Source organism: Bubalus bubalis, chromosome 3 (genome assembly GCF_019923935.1).
Source record: "Bubalus bubalis isolate 160015118507 breed Murrah chromosome 3, NDDB_SH_1, whole genome shotgun sequence".
Taxonomy (NCBI): domain Eukaryota; kingdom Metazoa; phylum Chordata; class Mammalia; order Artiodactyla; family Bovidae; genus Bubalus; species Bubalus bubalis.
The window spans coordinates 150,351,621-150,372,759 of record NC_059159.1 but is presented as its reverse complement, the minus strand read 5'-3'; positions in this window follow the sequence as shown (position 1 = coordinate 150,372,759).

Sequence of the window (21,139 nt, the reverse complement as noted above, 5' to 3'; positions counted from 1 at the left end):
TTCTCCTCCTGCCTTCAATCTTTCACAGCACCAGGGTCTTTTCTAATGAGTCAATTCTTCACATCAGGTGGCCGAAGTATTGGAGCATCAGTCTTTCCAATGAATATTCAAGGTTGATTTCCTTTAAGATTCACTGGTTTGATCTCTTTGCAGTCCAAGGGACTCTCAAGAGTCTTCTCCAATTCCCCAGTGGTTTCCTGCTGTATCTAAATAAAGCCCTAATTCCTCACCAAACCCTGTAACTCTGGGTCCCATAAATCCTGCTGGTGCTCAATTCCTACCCTCCCTACCCACCCCTCCCCTCCCCTGCACTCTCCTATTCATTAGGCAGGTGTCTATTCCAAGGCCACTTCTCAGTGGGGTGAGGACCTGCTTTTTCCTGGGGATCTGCTCTAAAGCAGTGCCCACCCACCATCTGTCCCTCAGTGACATCACCAGGTTAGTTTTCCTCTATCTGTCTCTACCTGGAATCACCCTGATTGTTTCTGCGTTTAACTGTCTGACCACCCAGCAGAATGGAAGCTGGAAGCTCCGTGTGAATAATGCCTTTGTCTGTCTTACTAGCAATGTTTCCCATATGAAAGGCCCTGGCATTGAGAAGGCAACAGATGTTCACAGACAAAGGAACTGGAAACCCTGCACGCACCCAGCCTCCCACCTGGATGGGTGTAGGGTAACCAGCTTTCCCAGTTTGCTTGTAGCTGTCCCTGTTTTCACTTGGAAAGCCCTTATCCTGGGCAACGTCTCAGCCCCAGACATCCTCTAACTGGGTTATATATTTATCTAGAATTACCTTCTGGAGTGATTGTGAAAAGTAACTTAAAAGACACATATTTTTTTTTATATAAATGCTTCCTCTGAAAACAGAATTTAACTTGCAGATTATCCTTTAATACTCTGTGAAAAGAAAAGTTATTTGAATTAACAGAATTAACCTATCTTAGTATATTCTTTTGGAGAAGGCAATGGCACCCCACTCTTGCCTGGAAAATCCCATGGATGGAGGAGACTGCAGTCCATGGGGTCGCTAAGAGTCGGACACGACTGAGCAACTTCACTTTCACTTTTCACTTTCATGCATTGGAGAAGGCAATGGCACCCCACTCCAGTGCTCTTGCCTGGAAAATCCCATGGACAGAGGAGCCTGGAAGGCTGCGGTCCGTGGGGTCGCTGAGGGTCGGACACGACTGAGCGACTTCACTTTCACTTTTCACTTTCATGCATTGGAGAAGGAAATGGCAACCCACTCCAGTGTTCTTGCCTGGAGAATCCCAGGGACGGGGGAGCCTGGTGGGCTGCCATCTATGGGGTCACACAGAGTCGGACACAACTTAAGTGACTTAGCAGCAGCAGCAGCAGCAGCAGTATATTCATTTGTATTTGCCTTAGCACTTAAAATATAAATGCACCATATTGTTTTTTAAAAAACAATCATATTGCATTTCTCAGGTAGTGTTTTTAATTTTAAATGTCACTGCAGAAATAACGTGTTACAAACACTGCACACATGACTCATGGCTGGTAGGATTTGAAATTTCCCACTTGAAGTCATTTATATTCTTAAAATAAGTTTATTCTTATGTTTCTTTTACATTCTATCTTCCTGATAAGAACTCAAAATATTGCATTCTTTCCCATTTAATTTTCCAAAGAAATATGCTTTGGCATTTCTATTTCTCCTTGAAACTGAAAGGAAGAAGTGATGGTCTTCAGAGGCAGAAGTAATTACACCAAGGACACTGGCTAAGCTATCAAAGTTATCTAAGTTGGGAAAGGATTTGTTGGCCTTCTGCTTATGTTTATTGGAATGATGCACCAAAGGCGCCAAACTTTTCAAAAGGTAAATTTAAAATCTCTAGTGAATTAAAATGCAACCATGTGCAATCTGAGACTGCTCAAAGTGTGCAGAAGAGCTGTGATCTTTACCGTGTTGCTGAAAATGTGTTAGAAGCCAGAAAAAAATACATTTGACTGTTATTTGTATCAACCAGTAGATGAGGAGACATCTACTGGTGAGCGGGTGAAGAGAGATCAGAGGTCAATGGCCACTGAGGACATCGGGTAGTGATGTGGATAAACATCAGCCTCCCTGTTCTTTCCAGTCCTCACCCTCACCCTTGTCAGGCTGTCCACCTGCCCTCTGAAAGCAGGAAGAGCCAACAGGTGGGGAGGGAGCACAGAGGCAGCTTGTGATCTGCTCCAGTCTACATTGACCTTTGATCTTGTGGAAGGAACTGCCTCTCCCATGTCCCTCCCCTACTGCCGGTCACTTTCCAAGGCCAACAAGAGACTGCCTAATAGACAGTCCTAAGTGACTTACTAGACAAATCTGTGAAGTCACTGCCTTAGTTTACACCCATGGCGTTTCTTATGTACAATCCAGTGAGCACCCACACCCTGAAATCACAGAGGAGCTTTTTAAGAACACAGGTTCCTGAACTCCAGTGAATCCGAACCCCTGGGAGGGTCCCCAGGAACCTACATTTGTAACATGATGGTTCTGGTGCACACTAGGGTTGAGGCTCAGTGATCCTTGATCTTCAGAGCATAGCTAACTTTCATAAATCCCCCCCACACCCCACCAAAGACATCTGCCATCCCAGCCCTGCCCATGGACAGCTCCCTTCCAACCTCCTTCTCTGTGGGAAATACCCATGGGTCCTGTGGATCTGAAGTGAAGTGCACACAAAAGCGCTTCCCTGGCCTTATCTCCTGAAAAGAAGAGCCTGTCTCCTGAGTCAGTGTCACTTATAAAACAGCACACATGTCAGTCTTCCCTACAGGACTTGGGCTTCCAGACTTGAAGAGGTCAACTTAATGCTGGCCTGTCCTTGAGCCTGGTTTCTCTGGCAGACAGACCATGAGCCATTTGGCAGGAGGGGCTGTCTCTGTCTCTTGCACAAACCCCAGACCCACAAGCCAGACTCAAAGCTGCCTGGGATGGTGCCGCTCTCATACTCTTGCTGACATTCTTCAGTTTGGCAGTACCCTGGTAGGTGTTTTTGGAAGTAAAACTTCACTGGACACTGAGAAAAAGTAAATATTAAAGCATAACTAAGTTTAGCAATAACTAACTTATTATATGTAACTATGGCACATAATGATGCCAGACATATTGACATATTATATAGCAGCAGACTTTAAAACACAAAAAGATGGATTTAGATAAAAGCACTGCCTAAGTGCAAATAGGGCTTCTCTGATAGCTAAGCTGGTAAAAAATCCGCCTGCAATGCAGGAGACCCTGGTTCAATTCCTGAGTCAGGAAGATACACTGGTGAAAGGAAAGGCTACCCACTCCAGTATTCTGGCCTGGAGAATTCCATGGACTGTATAGTCCAAAGGGTCTCAGAGTTGGACATGACTGAGCGACTTTCACTTTCAAGTGCAAATAGGTTTTAAATGTATGCAATTTAAACTACTATATAGTGATTACAAATAGGAATTCAGTTGTTGTCTTTATAAATGTTCCTACGTATTTTTCTGGTTACCAGAATCAAATTTTGGGCCAGCTTATTTTGGACTATGTCTAAATGCTTCCCTGGTGGCTCAGCAGTAAAGAATCCGTCTGCAATGCAGGAGCTGCAGGAGACACAGATTCAATCTCTGGGTCAGGAAGCTCCCCTGGAGGAGGGCATGGCAACCCACTCCAGTATTCTTGCCTGGAGAATCCCTGTGAACAGAGGAACCTGGTGGGCCATGGTCCATAGGGTCTCAAAGAGTTGGACATGACTGAAGCGACTTAGCACACATGTACTAAATGCTACAGCTGCTATCATAAAAGCACCAAGAACTGTAACAATAAAACAGTGAACAGAGATTTCTCTGGTGGTCCGGTGGTTAAGACTCTGTGCTTCCATCCCTGTAGGGGCCACAGGTTCCATCCATGGTCAGGGAACTGAGATCCCACATGCTTCAAGGCATGGCCCCCAAAATTAATGAATTAAACAGTAAAATAATGAACACTGTCTGGGATAGATGAAGGCCCTCAGCTGACATCAAGGGCTGCCCACCTGCCTCCATGACACTTAGATGATTGAGTTCCCATTGATACTACCTGGGAAAGGGCATTGATCTTCAAAGTTGGCTCCAAAGAGATGACCATCCTCCCCACAGGGCACCTCTCCCACCTGGCTACTCATTATAAAGCCCAAACCAGCTCTCTCCAGTTTGAGAGCAGCCTCAGCCACTCTCCACCCTCCCAAAAGGTTGTAGACTGACAAATCCCAACTAAGCAGTAAGCTGGTAGAAACTCAGAGTAAAAGGCATCGTCTGGACAGTGAAAATAAATAGCATGAAATTCATGTACTTAACTTATCAAAGTCCCTCACAGCCTTCCTCAGGGCACACTGACTATTCTCACTTAAATTTGTGTAGCCATTTCTGATCACAAATAGCGTTAGAAGGAAACGTATAGATGGGGACCAAGGAAACTGCTTAAATAATAAAAATAAATTTGTCAGTGATCAGGCAAAGAAAAACAGGAGATATTCAGTACCTACTACAAACCAAGCATTGTGTTGGCCCTGGAGATATAACTGAGCCTATGAAGTCTTCACAGAATAGAACCTCACATGTGTTCTCTGCCTGCGTTTTGTCTGTAGAAAAACTTTGTCAAAGAATGAATTTAATCACAGAAGTGAGAAAAGGGAGAAAGAAGAAAACTGTCAAGCATGACAAAATAATAATATTCTAGTCATTAAACAAAGTCAAGGACGTTTAGTTCTGCCTGAGGACTATGAATAATATTCTGAGGCATATTCTTTGAACAGTTCTGCAGATACAGAAACCCCCACCATGTGGGAGGAGTTAACCGTGTGCTGCCCACAAGCACGAAGACTCCAGACCAGTTAGAACTAGAAGGTTGATGATGTTGACTCCCAATTACCTCAGTTCAGTTCAGTTCAGTTGCTCAGTCATGTCCGACTCTTTGCAACCCCATGGACTGCAGCACGCCAGGCCTCCCTGTCCATCACCAACTCCCAGAGTTTACTCAAACTCATGTCCAATTACCTCACCACCAGCCAGTCAGAAAAATGTCCATGAGTTGACCATGCCCTGCTCCTTGAACACGGTGAGACTTCTCACTATCCACACTCTGGGGCCGGATCCACAGTCTTAAGGGCATGAGGCCATTGTGGCCTCCTTTGCCTGGCAAAGCTATTTCTTTCTCAGTTCAGTTCAGTTCAGTCACTCAGTCATGTCCGACTCTTTGTGACCCCATTGACTGTAGCACACCAGTCTTCCCTGTCCATCACCAACTCCCGGAGCTTACTCAAACTCATGTCCATCACGTCGGTGATGCCATCCAACCATATCATCCTCTGTCATCCCCTTCTCCTGCCTTCAATCTTTCCCAGCATCAGGGTCTTTTCCAATGAGTCAGTTCTTCATATCAGGTGGCCAAAGTATTGGAGCTTCAGCTTCAGCATCAGTCCTTCCAATGAATCTTCAGGACTGGTTTCCCTTAGGATGGACTGGTTGGATCTCCTTGCAGTCCAAGGGACTCTCAAGAGTCTTCTCCAACACCACAGTTCAAAAGCATCAGTTCTTCGGCCTTACCTTTCTTTATAGTCCAACTCTCACATCCATACATGATTACTGGAAAAACCATAGCTTTGACTAGACAGACCTTGGTTGGCAAAGTAATGTCTCTGCTCTTTAATATGCTGTCTAGGTTGGTCATAGCTTTCCTTCCAAGGAGCAAGTGTCTTTTAATTTCATGGCGGTAGTCACCATCAGTTCAGTTCAGTTCAGTCGCTCAGTCATGTCCAACTCTTTGTGACCCCATTGACTGTGATTTTGGAGTGACTGGCAGTGATTTTGGAGCCCCCCAAAATAAAGTCTGTCTGCTTCACCCGAAACTCTGTCTCCAAGATTTAACCTAGCATGAGTGCACAGAGGCCATATTTCAGCAAGAGACAAAAATGAGAAAGGCCTTTTTCTTCCCCTCATCCTAAACACAATCTGCATGTTAAGACTAACACACAATGATTAGCTTTAAAATGATGAAAACAAAATAGCAATTACAGTAGTACAGGTACCAAATTTGACCTAACTTCAGCATAAATGGCATTTGCTGGTATGGTGTTGGTGACTCATATAATTGTTGGTCAGTCTAGAAAATCAGAGGCTTCCCTGGTTCAGTGGTACAGAATCTGCCTGCAATGGAGGGGACAAAGGAAATGTGTGTTCGATCCCTGGGTTGGGAAGATCCCCTGGAATAGGAAATGGCAACCCACTCCAGTATACTTGCCAGAGAAATCCCATGGTGAGAGAAGCCTGGCGGGTTACAGTTCAAGGCACCACCAAAGAGTCGGACATGACTGAGCACACATGCAATGCAGCTAGACAATCAGCCCTCGTGGGAGACAGAAACCAAAGCAACCCCAAAGATCTCAGTAACTAGAACTGCTATGCCATCACCTAAGGTTGCTACCATTCCAACTACCTTCCATCTCAAGATTCACTTTCCCAAAAGAAAAAATGTTGTTGTTCTAAATTGCATTACCAACTACTATGGTCAGGGAAACAAAGTCCCATAGTCTGCAGACCAAGGCCTGCCTCTCCTGGAGTAAGAACTGAAGTGGGAAGTATGTTGTCTTGCCAGTACTCATGTAGACCCATCCTTCCATACAGATCTCTGCCTTACCAAGAGGCCTCTGACTAACATTTTGCAAATACCACCTACACACTCACCTGCTCCCCAATGGAATGCAACCCAAAATGAAATCCATTAACTGCATCCAGGGTAAGATATGGTACTGGGTTGGGGTTACACATTGGGTTATGTTGCTAGCAAACTGGACACTTGGTTGTGGCCAAGTGAATTGTATAAATAGAAGTCCCTGTTTTTGAGTCCAAGGTACCAGTTGATTGATTTGTTGGTCGGTAAGTCACTAAGTCATGTCTGACTCATTTGTGACCCTATGGACTGTAGACTGCCAGGCTCCTCTGTTCATAGGATTCCCTAGGCAAGAATACTAGAATGAGTTGCCATTTCCTTCTCCAGGGGATCTTCTTGACCTAAGGATTGGACCTTCATCTCCTACCTTGACAGGTGGATTCTTAACCACTGAACAACCAGGGAAGCCCCCAAAGTAGCAGAAGAATTTGTTAATAATTAGTCATTCAGTCCACCTAGCTGTTAAGATCTCTCCTATAGAAAGAACCCTCTGGTTGGCATTCAAATTGAGCACTGTATTCTTGGATTCTGGGCCTCTTCCAAGCAACTCATTCTCATGTCCCTGTCCCACAAATTCTTGCCTGCAGACTTGCCTTTCAGTCCTTCCAAGATCCTGGCCAATGATAGGATCCATGTAAAGGATGGAAACAAGCATGAGGGAGGAACCTCACTCCTCTCTTGCCTTCTCTCTCATTGGCCACTTTTTTCCTTTTTGACTATCTGCCTTCCCTGTCCCATGAACTTGGACTGCCCAAGGGACCACAAGGCTAGCAAAAGCAGTAGCTGGTAAGTGGTCATCAGTATTGTACCAACTACTCCAAACAGAGAACATGAAAAGAGGAGCCCCACATCCAAGTTTTGTTAACATAGAAAATGCTGCCTGTGTTAAAACTGTAAGGATGTATACTCAACTTGCTCCTGTCCTATAAGAATGCTGACCCGTCTTCAGTCAGGGAGTGGTGAGTGCTCACTGGTGCTGAAGAAAGTCTTTAACCTCTGTTTGGTCTCTTAACTCATTTTCGTTTTTTCCGAGAATAGGTCCAGGTCTAAATCTCAGACCATCTTGTTTTGCAGGCTCAGTGGATATTGAAATGTTCTACTCAAACAATGCCTACTTGGAAAACATTTGTCCTTCTCTGTTATCCATCAGAGCCACCTAAAAGGGATGCAGTGCTTCAGGTGTGCATTTCTCTTAAGTTCAGCAATATCCTTATACCTTATTGTTTAATTTTTCATTTATGATTCTCAGTCAGTCTGTCATAGGACCATATGCTTCATATGTTCAGACTGAGAGAGAAAGAGTGGAAATTCAGGCAATCTAAGAGGTCTAAGAGGGGGAACAGGATGATCCCATGTCTTCCAGAAGCTCCCTCCTGTTTTCAGAGACTCAGCAGGCCCAGCTTAATATTGACCACCCCCATGTGATGCTGCAGTGTTGTGGGAGGAGGTCATCGAGAGGTCATGGCTTCTGATTGATGTGAGAGCAGGACCCTGGCAATCAGAGCTTCCTTACCCCTTCCCTGTTTTTGGAACATATGTACACTCCACCCACCATTCCCACAGTTGGAGCTGTTTCAGAGATTTAGCCTTGAGAGAGCAATGTGTTGTCAAGACCATCTGGACTAAATATGAGACTGAACCCAGATAAGGCTTCTCTACAAACTCTTAAGATTCTTGTAGGCAGGTTGAAGGCCTACTGCTCTGTCGCCACATGACAGCATCCTATGTAAGTTTCATTGATTATTAAGGCTGTTACCTACCAATCTGGAATGGTCTGCCTCTTCCTTTGGTCTTTCCCTGCCCTCTGTGTATGGGGGCCACTTTGCAAACCAACAAATGTTCCTGGGCACCACTACCATATGGCCAGGTGAATCAGCTATGCTCAAGTAAGGATGGTAGCTTGGAGCCCTGGGATTCATAATCAGAGGGAACTCTGTGCCCACAACAGGTCCGTGTCTGTACGCTTTTATTCTTACCTTTTACATTCCTTCCTCTATATTTTATGCCAGGATTCCTTGCCCTGTAATGTCCCTTTGTTTGAGCCAGCATTTGGTCTAGGCTTATGTTAGCCAACACAGGAAATTATTGCAATTGTAACCAGCTGCAAGCCACCAGTTGAATGCAGAACTCCTGGTAAGGACATCCATATAAGCAATGTCAGTACTATCCAAAATTAAGTTTTGCCCTTCTTAGTCTCCCACTCTTGAAATTTCTTTCCTCAAGTATTTATTAGTAAACTCTTGCAATGCCTCCTCTTTCTTACTCTGTTTCTGTGACACACATACCCACACACCATATACCACACCCTCATCACACACACAAAACACAACATACTCACACCCCAGGCAGGTGAAGTATGAATCCTGGGAAGCTAAGAGCAGGGGAAAACTGTTTTTCTGTAGAAGAGGCAGCTTCTGTGAGCTAGAGAAGCAGAGGGTAAGGTGGTACCTGAGAAGACTTGGGGTCCTCTGAGTCTTCCAACTCAGCCCTGATGACACCAGTACTAATTTGGGGAACCTATCCTTTCCAAATTAATGCTGTAACTTTCAAGGAAGAAACCTAGTGAGATAGCAGATTCAACTGGCACTTCAGTTCAGAAACCTATAAAACCCAACCCTGAGGTTTGGTTTTTCAGAGATATCAAAGCCAAAGCATCAAGGATGCTTCCAGGATCCAAAGAAAGACCCCCGGGTTTATCTCCTGCCTCACAGGGGAACTGAGATTCACAGTGTGCTTTTCTCATTTTAAATCAGTGCCTGAGTCCAAAGCAATCCTGGAACCCTGTGATCTTGGCAGTTCCCTTCTCCTTTCACGGGTCTCGAGTTCCATCTGGAAAGCCAGAGCGTCAGGGAGCTGCAGGCAAAGGCTCAACAGGCCGGCTGTCCACTCTGCACTGCCATAAGTAAGGGTCAGCTTCACGGAACAGGAGCTGGGGCACAGTCCCGCCTCAGGTAGCTATCAATTTTGATGTCTCACATTTCCTCCAAGGTCCCACAGGCCTGTAGCGCACTCCTGCCAAAAGCCTTTTTTTTTTTTAATTAAAAAGTGTTTATGGTTGTTTAGAGCCTAAATCTATAAAACTAAATGACTCCCAGGTCACTCACAGGATCCAATAGTAGGAATGGGGCAACCAGGGGTTTGGGGAAAGACACCCAGCCCCCACTGTGGGGACATCACCACTGGACAACTTGCTTCACTGGTATGCAGTCCCGCTCAACATCCAGACTCCAGGCAGGAGACAGGATGACTTGCTTGCACAGGGCCATGTGCTCTTCAGGCAGTTGAGGGTTGGGGTTCTAGGTTCCGTAGCCACAAATAAAAGTTGTGATGGGACTAGTGGGAGAGAATTAATAGAAAGATCTATGGATACAGAAGGAAAAGACTACACTGATTCCACTTGGCTTAGAGAGAGGAGTGGGAAATTGACAAACAGGAAGGAAATCGGGACCAACACATTCCTCAAAAAACTCAAGTAATAATTCTGAGACCATGGGTAATAAACCTCAGTCAGCCCTAAGCTAGCAGTCAGAACCACTGTGATTATGGGGAAGGGCACACTCCCCATGTTGGTGTGTCCCATGGGCGGGTGTGGGCTGTAGAACCAAGCAGCTTGGGACATGGAATTGACAAGTTCTCAGTGCTGTTCCCTTAGCCTGGCCTGGGTCACACACTCTGGCAGCTCCCTTGGGGATGTCCTAGCAAGGTCAGAGCACAAGATGACAGATAGCGTGTCAGGGGGTCACTAAGGATCCACATAGGGGTTCTTCTACATACAGAGAAGGGGAGGCGACTGAGATCATTCTGTCCTGTGGCTTCCTCATGTCTTCTTAGATTTATTGTCATCCCATTGGTGACAGAAGTCAGGCTCTGCAGACCCAGAGCCTGTCCAGGGAAGCCAAGTGCTTCCATATTAAATCTCCAAAATCAATGCTAGTTTTTTTTTTTTTAATATTTATTTATTTCACTGTTCTAGGTCTTAGTTGCAGCATATGGGATCTTTAGTTATAGCAGACAAACTCGTACTTGCAGCTTGCGGGATCTAGTTCCCTGACCAAGAATCAAACCCAGGCCCTCTGCATTGGGAGCATGGACTCTTAGCCATTGGACCACCGGGGAAGTCCTTATGCTAGTTTTATTTATTTATTTATTTATTTTTGTGTTCATTTCTTTTCTTTTTTTTAATTTTATTTTATTTTTAAACTTTACATAATTGTATTAGTTTTGCCAAATATCAAAATGAATCCACCACAGGTATACATGTGTTCCCCATCCTGAACCCTCCTCCCTCCTCCCTCCCCATTCCATCCCTCTGGGTTGTCCCAGTGCACCAGCCCCAAGCATCCAGTATCGTGCATCGAACCTGGACTGGCAACTCGTTTCATACATGATATTTTACATGTTTCGATGCCATTCTCCCAAATCTTCCCACCCTCTCCCTCTCTCACAGAGTCCTAGTTTTAACTTAGGAACTTCTACGGTCACATACAGTGACTTTTATTTTTTATAAAACCATGCTTAAATGTATAATTCATTCTGATATTTAAAAATGTTTTACCTTGAAATAACTTCAAATTTACAGGAAAATTGCAAGAAAAATATAAAAAACTTCCCTATTCCCTATATCCCCAATTCACATTTTTTTTTAATTACCCCAAATCACAATTTTTCACATTTGATCATATTTGGTTTATCATTTTCTTTCTCTTTCTTTATACACTCACAGACACATTAAGGAATGTGCTCATACTGAGGAAATTACTGTATTCGTATGTGTACACTACAGTGTTTTATATACAAAATATACATAGCATGTAAGATATGTAGATACAGTATAAAAGTACATGCATATTTAAATTTTTTAAAATTTCTTTGGCTGCACCAGGTCTTAGTTGCAGCATGTGGGATCTTCAGTTCTGTCTTGCAGGACCAAGTTCCCTCAACAGGGGTTGAACCTGGGACCCCTGCCTTGGGAGCACGGAGTCTCAGCCACTGGACCACAAGGGAAGTCCCAGTACATGCCTACTTTTGAACCATTTGAGAGTAGGTTGAGGACATGCCTCTTGAGAAACCTGTATGCAGGTCAGGAAGCAACAATTAGAACTGGACATGGGACAACAGGCTGGTTCCAAATAGGAAAAGGAGTAAGTCAAGGCTGTATATTGTCACCCTGCTTATTTAACTTATATGCAGAGTACATCATGAGAAATGCTGGGCTGGAAGAAGCACAAGCTGGAATCAAGATTGCTGGGAGAAATATCAATAACCTCAGATATGCAGATGACACCACCCTTATGGCAGAAAGTGAAGAGGAACTAAAAAGCCTCTTGATGAAGGTGAAAGAGGAGAATGAAAAAGTTGGCTTAAAGCTCAACATTCAGAAAACGAAGATCATGGCATCTGGTCCCATCACTTCATGGCAAATAGATGGGGAAACAGTGGAAACAGTGTCAGACTTTATTTTTTTTTGGCTCCAAAACCACTGCAGATGGTGACTGCAGCCATGAAATTAAAAGACGCTTACTCCTTGGAAGGAAAGTTATGACCAACCTAGATAGCATATTCAGAAGCAGAGCTATTACTTTACCAACAAAGGTCCATATAATCAAGGCTATGGTTTTTCCAGTAGTCATGTATGGATGTGAGAGTTGGACTGTGAAGAAAGCTGAGCACTGAAGAACTGATGCTTTTGAATTGTGGTGCTGGAGAAGACTCTTGAGAGTCCCTTGGACTGCAAGGAAATCCAACCAGTCCATCCTAAAGGAGACCAGTCCTGGGTGTTCATTGGAAGGGTTGATGCTGAGGCTGAAATGCCAATACTTTGGCCACCTCATGTGAAGAGCTGACTCATTGGAAAAGACTCTGATGCTGGGAGGGATTGGGGGCAGGAGGAGAAGGGGACAACAGAGGATGAGATGGCTGGATGGCATCACCGACTAGATGCACATGAGTTTGGGTGAACTCCGGGAGTTGGTGATGGACAGGGAGGCCTGGTGTGCTGCAATTCACAGGGTCACAGAGTCGGACATGACTGAGCGACTGAACTGAACTGAAATGAGGACATGCTCCTTTATCTTTAACTGAAGTATGTATTTCTTAAGAGTGAAGACACAATTTACCTAACCATAGTGAAGTGAAGTGGAGTGAAAGCCACTCAGTCATGTCCTACTCTTTGCGATCCCATGGACTATACAGTCCATGGAATTCTCCAGGCCAGAATACTGGAGTGGGTAGCAACTCCCTTCTCCAGGGAATCTTCCCAACCCAGGGATCGAACCCAGGTCTCCCACATTACAGGCAGATTCTTTACCATAAATAGTAAAAAATATTCTAACCATAGTATACTTATCAAATTCAGGAACTTTAACATCAACACTTTATATGATCTGCCAACCATCAAAAGTCTCAAAAATGTCTTTTGCAGTCTTTTTTCTCTTTCCTGATTCAGGATCACATACTGCATTTAGCTGTCATATCCCTTTGGCTTCTTTAACCTGGAACTGTTTCTCAAACGTTGTCTTATCAACACTTTTTAAAAAATTTTGTTGGTTTATTTTCGGCTGTACTGGATCTTCACTGATGCATGGTCTTGTCTCTAGTTGCAGCAAGCAGTAGCTACTCTCTAGTTGCTGTGTGTGGGCTTCATTGCAGTGGCTTCTCTTGTGGAGCATGAACCCTAGAGTTCAGGCTCAGTAGTTGTGGCACATGGTCTTAGTTGCCCCACAGCATGTGGGATCTTCTCCATCCAGGGGTCAAACCCATGTTTCCTGCATTGGCAGGTACATTCTTTACCACTGCATGACCTGGATGCAGTGATGTCCCCATTTCTGAGTCTGTTAAGTATTTCGGGAAGTCATTTTTGCATGGGGTTTCCCGGGAAACCCCATATTAACAATTTTTAATACTGTTGTTCATTTATTTTAAAGACTACCCATCCATTTCCTTTTGATGTCTCCTCCCCGGGAGATTCAGGCTGTGTATTTTTGGCTTAAGTGGTGGCGTGACCTTCTCAGGGTTGCACATCTGAAGACACGTGATTTCCGTCTGCTCTGTATGGGTGATGTGCCTTTGATGACTTGGTTAAGGTGTTGTCCAGTTTCTCATCTTCATAAGTAGAATTTCCCCATTTGAAATTAGTTAACTAACTTGTGTGGAAATTTGTCACACATTTTACCAAACTGTCAGAACAGATAAAGAAAAACTTTTTGCATATGATTCGGTATGCAAAAATGACTTCCCGAAATACTTAACAGACTCAAAAATGGGGACATCACTGCATCCAGGTTGTGGATTCCCAGAGGCACAACTGTAGCTCTCAGTGCTGTCCAGAACCTTGTAATGCTCAGATAAATGAATGATCACCCCAGTCGTCATCCTCCTCTTCTTTTTAAAGGTCTTCACAGTACCATGACTGAGGTTTGTTGCTCATGACCCCAGGATTATTGGGTCTTCTTGCATTTTCTGAGGGGAACATTCTTCCAGAATTTTCTTCCATTTAGCAAATCCCCACTCCTCACCCTGGAAGCAACAGACATCACTTTCTCCCTGAAGTTTACCTGGGGCAGTCCCCCCTCCACTCCAGGTAAGATAAATTTACTCCTCCTTCTTCTCCACCTCCAAATCAAAACCTTTGTGACCACATAGTACAATATTTCAGCTGGGAACTAGTAGAAAAATCTGTTTAACTGAGGGCACTTCTCAGCCCTCAGATGTGAAATTTTTCTGTCTTGAGGGAAAATTAGCATGAGTTAACACAGGATACACCCAGTACCTGTGCACACAGCCTAGCAGTCTACATGCAGCCAAGTTCCAGGAGGCTCTGCCCCTGTGCTGCTGCTGCTAAGTCACTTCAGTCGTGTCCAACTCTGTGCGACCCCAGGCAGCAGCCCACCAGGCTCCCCCGTCCCTGGGATTCTCCAGGCAAGAACCCTGGAGTGGGTTGCCATTTCCTTCTCCAATACAAGAAAGTGAAAAGTGAAAGTGAAGTCGCTCAGTCGTGTCTGACTCTCAGCGACCCCGTGGACTGCAGCCTACCAGACTCCTCCATCCATAGGATTTTCGTGCAGCTCCTGGGAATAGAAGCCTTTCTGTTTCCTCATTTCTTGTTTGTAGGGAATAGACTCCAGCCTCCACCACCTTCCCTGAGTCCCAAAGGGCAGATTAGAACAGTTGCTAATCAGGGAAGGGAAGGGATACAGAGACAACACTGGGGCAGCCAAGAAACAATAGTGCAGCCCTGGGGCAGGGTCCTGGTTCTGCCTCAGTTCAGTTCAGTTGCTCCGTTGTGTCCGACTCTTGCTACCACATGGACTGCAGCATGGCAGGCTTCCCTGTCTGTCACCAACTCTCGGAGCTTACTCAAACTCATGGCCATTGAGTCATTGATGCCATCCAACCATCTCATCCTCTGTCACCCCCTTCTCCTCCTGCCTTCAATCTTTCCCAGCATCAGGGTTTTTTCCAATGAGTCAGTTCTTCGAATCAGGTGGCCAAAGTATTGGAGTTTCAGCTTCAGCATCAGTCCTTCCAGTGAATCTTCAGGACTGATTTGCTTTAGGATGGACTGGTTTGACCTCCTTGCAATCCAAGGGACTCTCAAGAATCTTCTCCAACACCACCGTTCAAAAGCATCAATTCTTTGGCCTCAGCTTTCTTTATAGCCCAACTGTCACATCCATATATGACTACCAGAACAACCATAACTTTGACTAGACGGACCTCTGTTGGCAAAATAATGACTCTGCTTTTTAATACGTTATCTAGGTTGGTCATAGCTTTTCTTCCAAGGAGTGTCTTTTCATTTCATGGGTGTGGTCACCATCTGCAGTGATCTTGGAGCCCAAGAAAATAAAGTCTGTCACTGTTTCCATTGTTGCCCCATCTATTTGCCATGAAGTGATGAAACTGGATGCCATGATCTTAGTTTTCTGAATATTGAGTTTTAAGCCAACTTTTTCACTCTCCTCTCAAGAGATACATATAACAATATATTTGAGTTCTTTATAGAACTAAAGGGGCTTTCCTGGTGGCTCAGACAGTAAAGAATTCACCTGTAAAGCAGGAGACCTGGTTTGATCCCTGAGTTGGGAAGATCCTCTGGAGAAGGGAATGACTACCCACTTAAGTATTCTTGCCTTGAGAATTCCATGGACAGAAGGGCCTGGAGGGCTACAGTCCATAGGGTCACAAAAAGTGAGACACGACTGAAGTGATTTAGCACGTAGCCCAACATAGAACTAAGAGCTCAACAAGTAAAAGATATTAGCATTACAGAGAAGACCACCTGAGGCAAGATTAAAGGAGTGCAGGCTCTGCACACGGCCGAATCCTTATCAGCACCTCCTTCCTTGAATGATTGCTAAAAAATTTCTCACTAAATCCTCCTGGGTTGGTACACACAGTTTTTCAGGGCACAAGTCTGTGTCCCCCTTTGCCTGCTAAAGCAATAAAGGTATTCTTTTTCACTTCATCCAAAACTCTGTCTCCAAGATTTTATTTGGCATCAGTGCACTTAAACTTGTGGTCAAGTTTTTGGCATCAAGACCATGAGGTAAAGGGTGTCCAGAAGCTGTGCCTCATAGCTGACCAGAATGAGATAGCCCTATATTTTAGCAGAGATTTTCAAGTGTAAGAAGTGTACAGATCCCTTTTGAAAGTAAATAAATCCCCCCAACTACCAGTATTAACTTTACATCCATTATACTAGGGGGAGAAAAAAACCATTTTTATTATAATGTTACTTAAATACACAAAATAGAATAAAGTTTAGAACTTTTATACAAAGAAAACAAAATGCTAAATGCAAACTAAACTAACTTCAGTTTAAATAGAAATTAAATTGACTTAAATTTAATGTGATAATGTTTCGCTGAAACCAATCATCACTTCAACACACTATGATAGTACTTAAAATGGGTTTTTTTCAGGCTAGCATGATTTACCAATCCCATTGGGCTTTTTGATACTTCATATTGTGATACTGTGATTTATGAAAGCAATACTTGTTTGGTCTTTGACCCTGTTCCTGGCACAGATCTCCTTAAACCCTAGCACTTGCCATGAGAACCTCATGAACTGTATAAAAGGCCAAAAAGATATGACACCAAAAGATGAGTGCCCCAAGTCTGAAGGGGTCCGATATGCTACTGGGGAAGAGTGGAGGAGAATTACTAGAATGAAGGAATTGGGCCAAAGTGAATACAATGCTCAGTGTGGATGTGTCTGGTGAAGAAAGTAAAATCCAATACTGCAAAGAACAGTATTGTATAGGAACCTGGAATGTTAGGTTCATGAATCAAGGGAAATTGGACATGGTCAAGCAGGAGATGGTAAGAATAAGCATCCTAGAAATCAGCGAACTAAAATGGATGGGATGGGTGAAATTAATTCAGATGACCATTACATCAATTACTATGAACAAGAATTCCATAGAAGAAATGAAATAATCCTCATAATTAACAAAAGAGTCTGAAATACAGTACTTGGGTGCAACCTCAAAGATGACAGAATGATCTCGGTTCATTTCCAAGGTAAGCCATTCAACATCACAGTAATCCAAGTCTATGCCCCTACCACCAATGCTGAAGAAGCCGAAGTTGATCAGTTCTTTGAAGACCTAGAACAAATCCTAGAACTAACACCTAAAAAAGATGTCCTATTCATCATCAGGGATTGGAATGCAGCAGTAGGATGTCAAGATATACCTGGAGTTAAGAGGCAAGTTTGGCCTTGGAGAACAAGATGAAGTAGGGTAAAAGTTAACTGAATTCTGCCAAGAGAATGCACTAGTCATAGCAAATACATTTTTCCAATAACACAAGAGATGACTTTACATATGGACATCACCAAATGGTCAATACCGAAATCAAACTGATTACATTCTTTGTAGCCAAAGACAGAGAAGCTGTCTGTATACAGTCAGCAAAAACAAGGCTTGGAGCTGACTGGGGATCAGATAATCAGCTTATCATAGCAAAATTCAGATTTAAACTAAAGAAAACTGGGGAAAGCAATAGGGCAGCCAGGTATGACTTAAATCAAGTCCCATATGAATTCGCAGTAGAGGTAATGAATAGATTCAAGGGACTAGACCTAGTTAACAGTGTGCCTGAAGCACTATGGACAGAGGTCCATAATATTTTAAGGGAGATGGAGAACAAAACCATCCCCCTCCCAAAAAAATAGAGCAAGAAAGCAAAGTGATTATCTGAGGAGGCCTTACAAATAGCAGAAGAACGAAGAGAAGCAAAAAGCAAGGGAAAGAAGGAAAGGTGCTACTAAATCGCTTCAGTCGTGTCCGACTGTGTGTGACCCCATAGACGGCAGCCCACCAGGCTCCCCCGTCCCCGGGATTCTCCAGGCAAGAGTACTGGAGTGGGGTGCCATTGCCTTCTCCAAGAAGGAAAGGTACATCCAGTTTAACAGAGTTCCAAAAAATAGCTGGAAGAGACAAGGTCTTCTTCAATGAACAGTGCGTAATAATAGAAGAAAACAACAAAAAGGGAAAGACTAGAGATCTCTTCAGGAAAATTGTATATGTCAAGCAAGCATTCCACCCAAAGATGGGCACAATAAAGGATAAAAGTGGTAGAGACCTAGTAGACGCTAAAGAGATCAAGAAGAGATGGAAAGACTACATGGAAGAACTGTATAAAAATATCTTAATGAACCGGATTACTATGATGGTGTGGTTAGTTACCCAGAGGCAGACATTCTGGAGTGTAAAGTCAAGTGGCCCTTAAAAAACACTGCTGTTAATAAAGCTAGTGGATCTGATGAAATTCCAGCAGAACTATTCAAATCCCTAAAGGAGAATGCCATCAAGGTTTTGCATTCATTATGTCAGCAAATCTGGAAGACCCAGCAGTGGCCACAGGACTGGAAATGGTCAATCCTTATTCCAATTCCTAAAAAGGGTAGAACCAAAGAATGTGCTAACCATCAGACAATTGCACTCATCTCCCAGGCTAGTAAGTTCAATTCAGTTCAGTTCAGCCACTCAGTCGTATCCAACTCTTTTTGACCCCATTGACTGCAGCACGCCAGGCCTCCCTGTCCATCACCAACTCCTGGAGTTTATTCAAATTCATGTCCATTGAATCAGTGATGCCATCCAACCATCTTATCGTCTGTCGTCACCTTCTCCTCCCACTTTTAATCCTTCCCAGCGTCAGGGTCTTTTCAAATGAGTCAACTGTTTGCATCAGGTGGCCAAAGTATTGGAGTTTCAGCTTCAACATCAGTCCTTCCAATGAATATTCAGGACTGATTTCCTTTACGATGAATTGGTTAGATCTCCTTGCTGTCCAAGGGACTCTCAAGAATCTTCTCCAACACCATAGTTCAAAAGCATCAATTCTTCGGCGCTCAGCTTTCTTTATAATCCAACTCTCACATCCATACATGAATACTGGAAAAACCATAGCCTTGACTAGATGGACCTTTGTTGGCAAAGTAATGTCTCTGTTTTTTAATATGCTGTCTAGGTTGGTCATAACTTTTCTTCCAAAGAGTAGCGTCTTGTAATTTCATGGCTGCAGTCACCATCTGCAGTGGTTTTGGAGCCAAAAAAATAAAGTCTGCCACTGTTTCCACTGTTTCTCCATCTATTTGCCATGAAGTGATGGGACTGGATGCCATGATCTTAGTTTTCTGAATGTTGAGCTTTAAGCCAACTTTTTCACTCTCCTCTTTCACTTTTTTTTTTTATTTTTAAACTTTACAAAACTGTATTAGTCTTGCCAAATATCAAAATGAATCCGCCACAGGTATACATGTGTTCCCCATCCTGAACCCTCCTCCCTCCTCGCTCCCCAATCCATCCCTCTGGGTCGTCCCAGTGCACCAGCCCCAAGCATCCAGTATCGTGCTTCGAACCTGGACTGGCAACTTGTTTCATACATGATATTTTACATGTTTCAATGCCATTCTCCCAAATCTTCCCACCCTCTCCCTCTCTCACAGAGTCCATAAGACTGTTCTATATATCAGTGTCTCTTTTGCTGTCTCGTACACAGGGTTATTGTTACCATCTTTCTAAATTCCATATATATGCGTTAGTATACTGTATTGGTGTTTTACTTTCTGGCTTACTTCACTCTGTATAATAGGCTCCAGTTTCATCCACCTCAGAATACATTTGAATCAGTTCCTCTTTCACTTTTATCAAGAGGCTCTTTAGTTCTTTTTCACTTTATGCCATAAGGGTGGTGTCATCTGCATATCTGAGGTTATTGATATTTCTCCTAGCAATCTTGATTCCAGCTTGTGCTTCATCCAGCGTTTCTCATGATGTACTCTGCATATAAGTTAAATAAGCAGGGTAACAATATACAGCCTTAACGTACTCCTTTCCTGATTTGGAACCAGTCTGTTGTTACATGTCCAGTTCTAACTGTTCCTTCCTTACCTGCATACAGATTTCTCAGGAGGCAGGTCAGGTGGTCTGGTATTCCAATCTCTTTCAGAATTTTCCAGAGTTTGTTGTGATCCACACAGTCAAAGGCTTTGGCATAGTCAATAAAGCAGAAGTAGATGTTTTTCTGGAACTCTTTTGCTTTTTCGATGATCCAGCAGATGTTGGCAATTTCATCTCTGGTTCTTCTGGCTTTTCTAAATGCAGCTTGAACATCTGGAATTTCTCAGTTCACGTACTGTTGAAGCCTGGCTTGGAGAATTTTGACCATTATTTTGCTAGTGTATGAGATGAGTGCAATTGTGTGGTAGCTTGAACATTCTTTGGCATTGCCTTTCTTTGAGATTGGAATGAAAACTGACCTTTTCCAGTCCTGTGGCCACTGCTGAGTTTTCCAAATTTGCTGGCATAATGAATGCAGTACTTTAACAGCATCATCTTTTAGGATTTGAAATAGCTCAATTGGAATTCCATCACCTGCACTAGCTTTGTTTATTGGTTCTTAATAAATCATGATCTGCTAGAGTCCATTAAGTGTCTTTGCTATTCTTAGCCATTTCCTTATTCATATTATTTTAGAGTCAAGTAAGTCCTTTGAATGTGGTACTTTTATTGGAATTAGACTAACTCTACAATCTATTTGGAACTAATTTATATTTTAACCATACTGAGTCTTCCTAAGCAGAAACACAGTATATTTGCCCATTTATTCAAGACTTCATTTATGTTTTTCAAAGTTTCATAATTTTGCATATCCTTCGTTAGGCTTATTCCTAGGTACGTAACATTTGATGCTGATACATTATTTTTAAATAGGTTTTCTAGTTATTGTTTCTGGTGTACAGGAATGCAATAGACCTTGGATATTAATCTTATACATATAGATGATTACATCAGTTGCAAACAATTCTCTTACTAATTTGTCTTAAACCTCTCTTAATTGTGCTAATTTTCAAACATTGTTCAATCTAATTGGGGATAATAGAACATTTTAAAGAGAATGCTTCCAATGTTTTCTCATAAGAATGTTTTTTACAGATAGA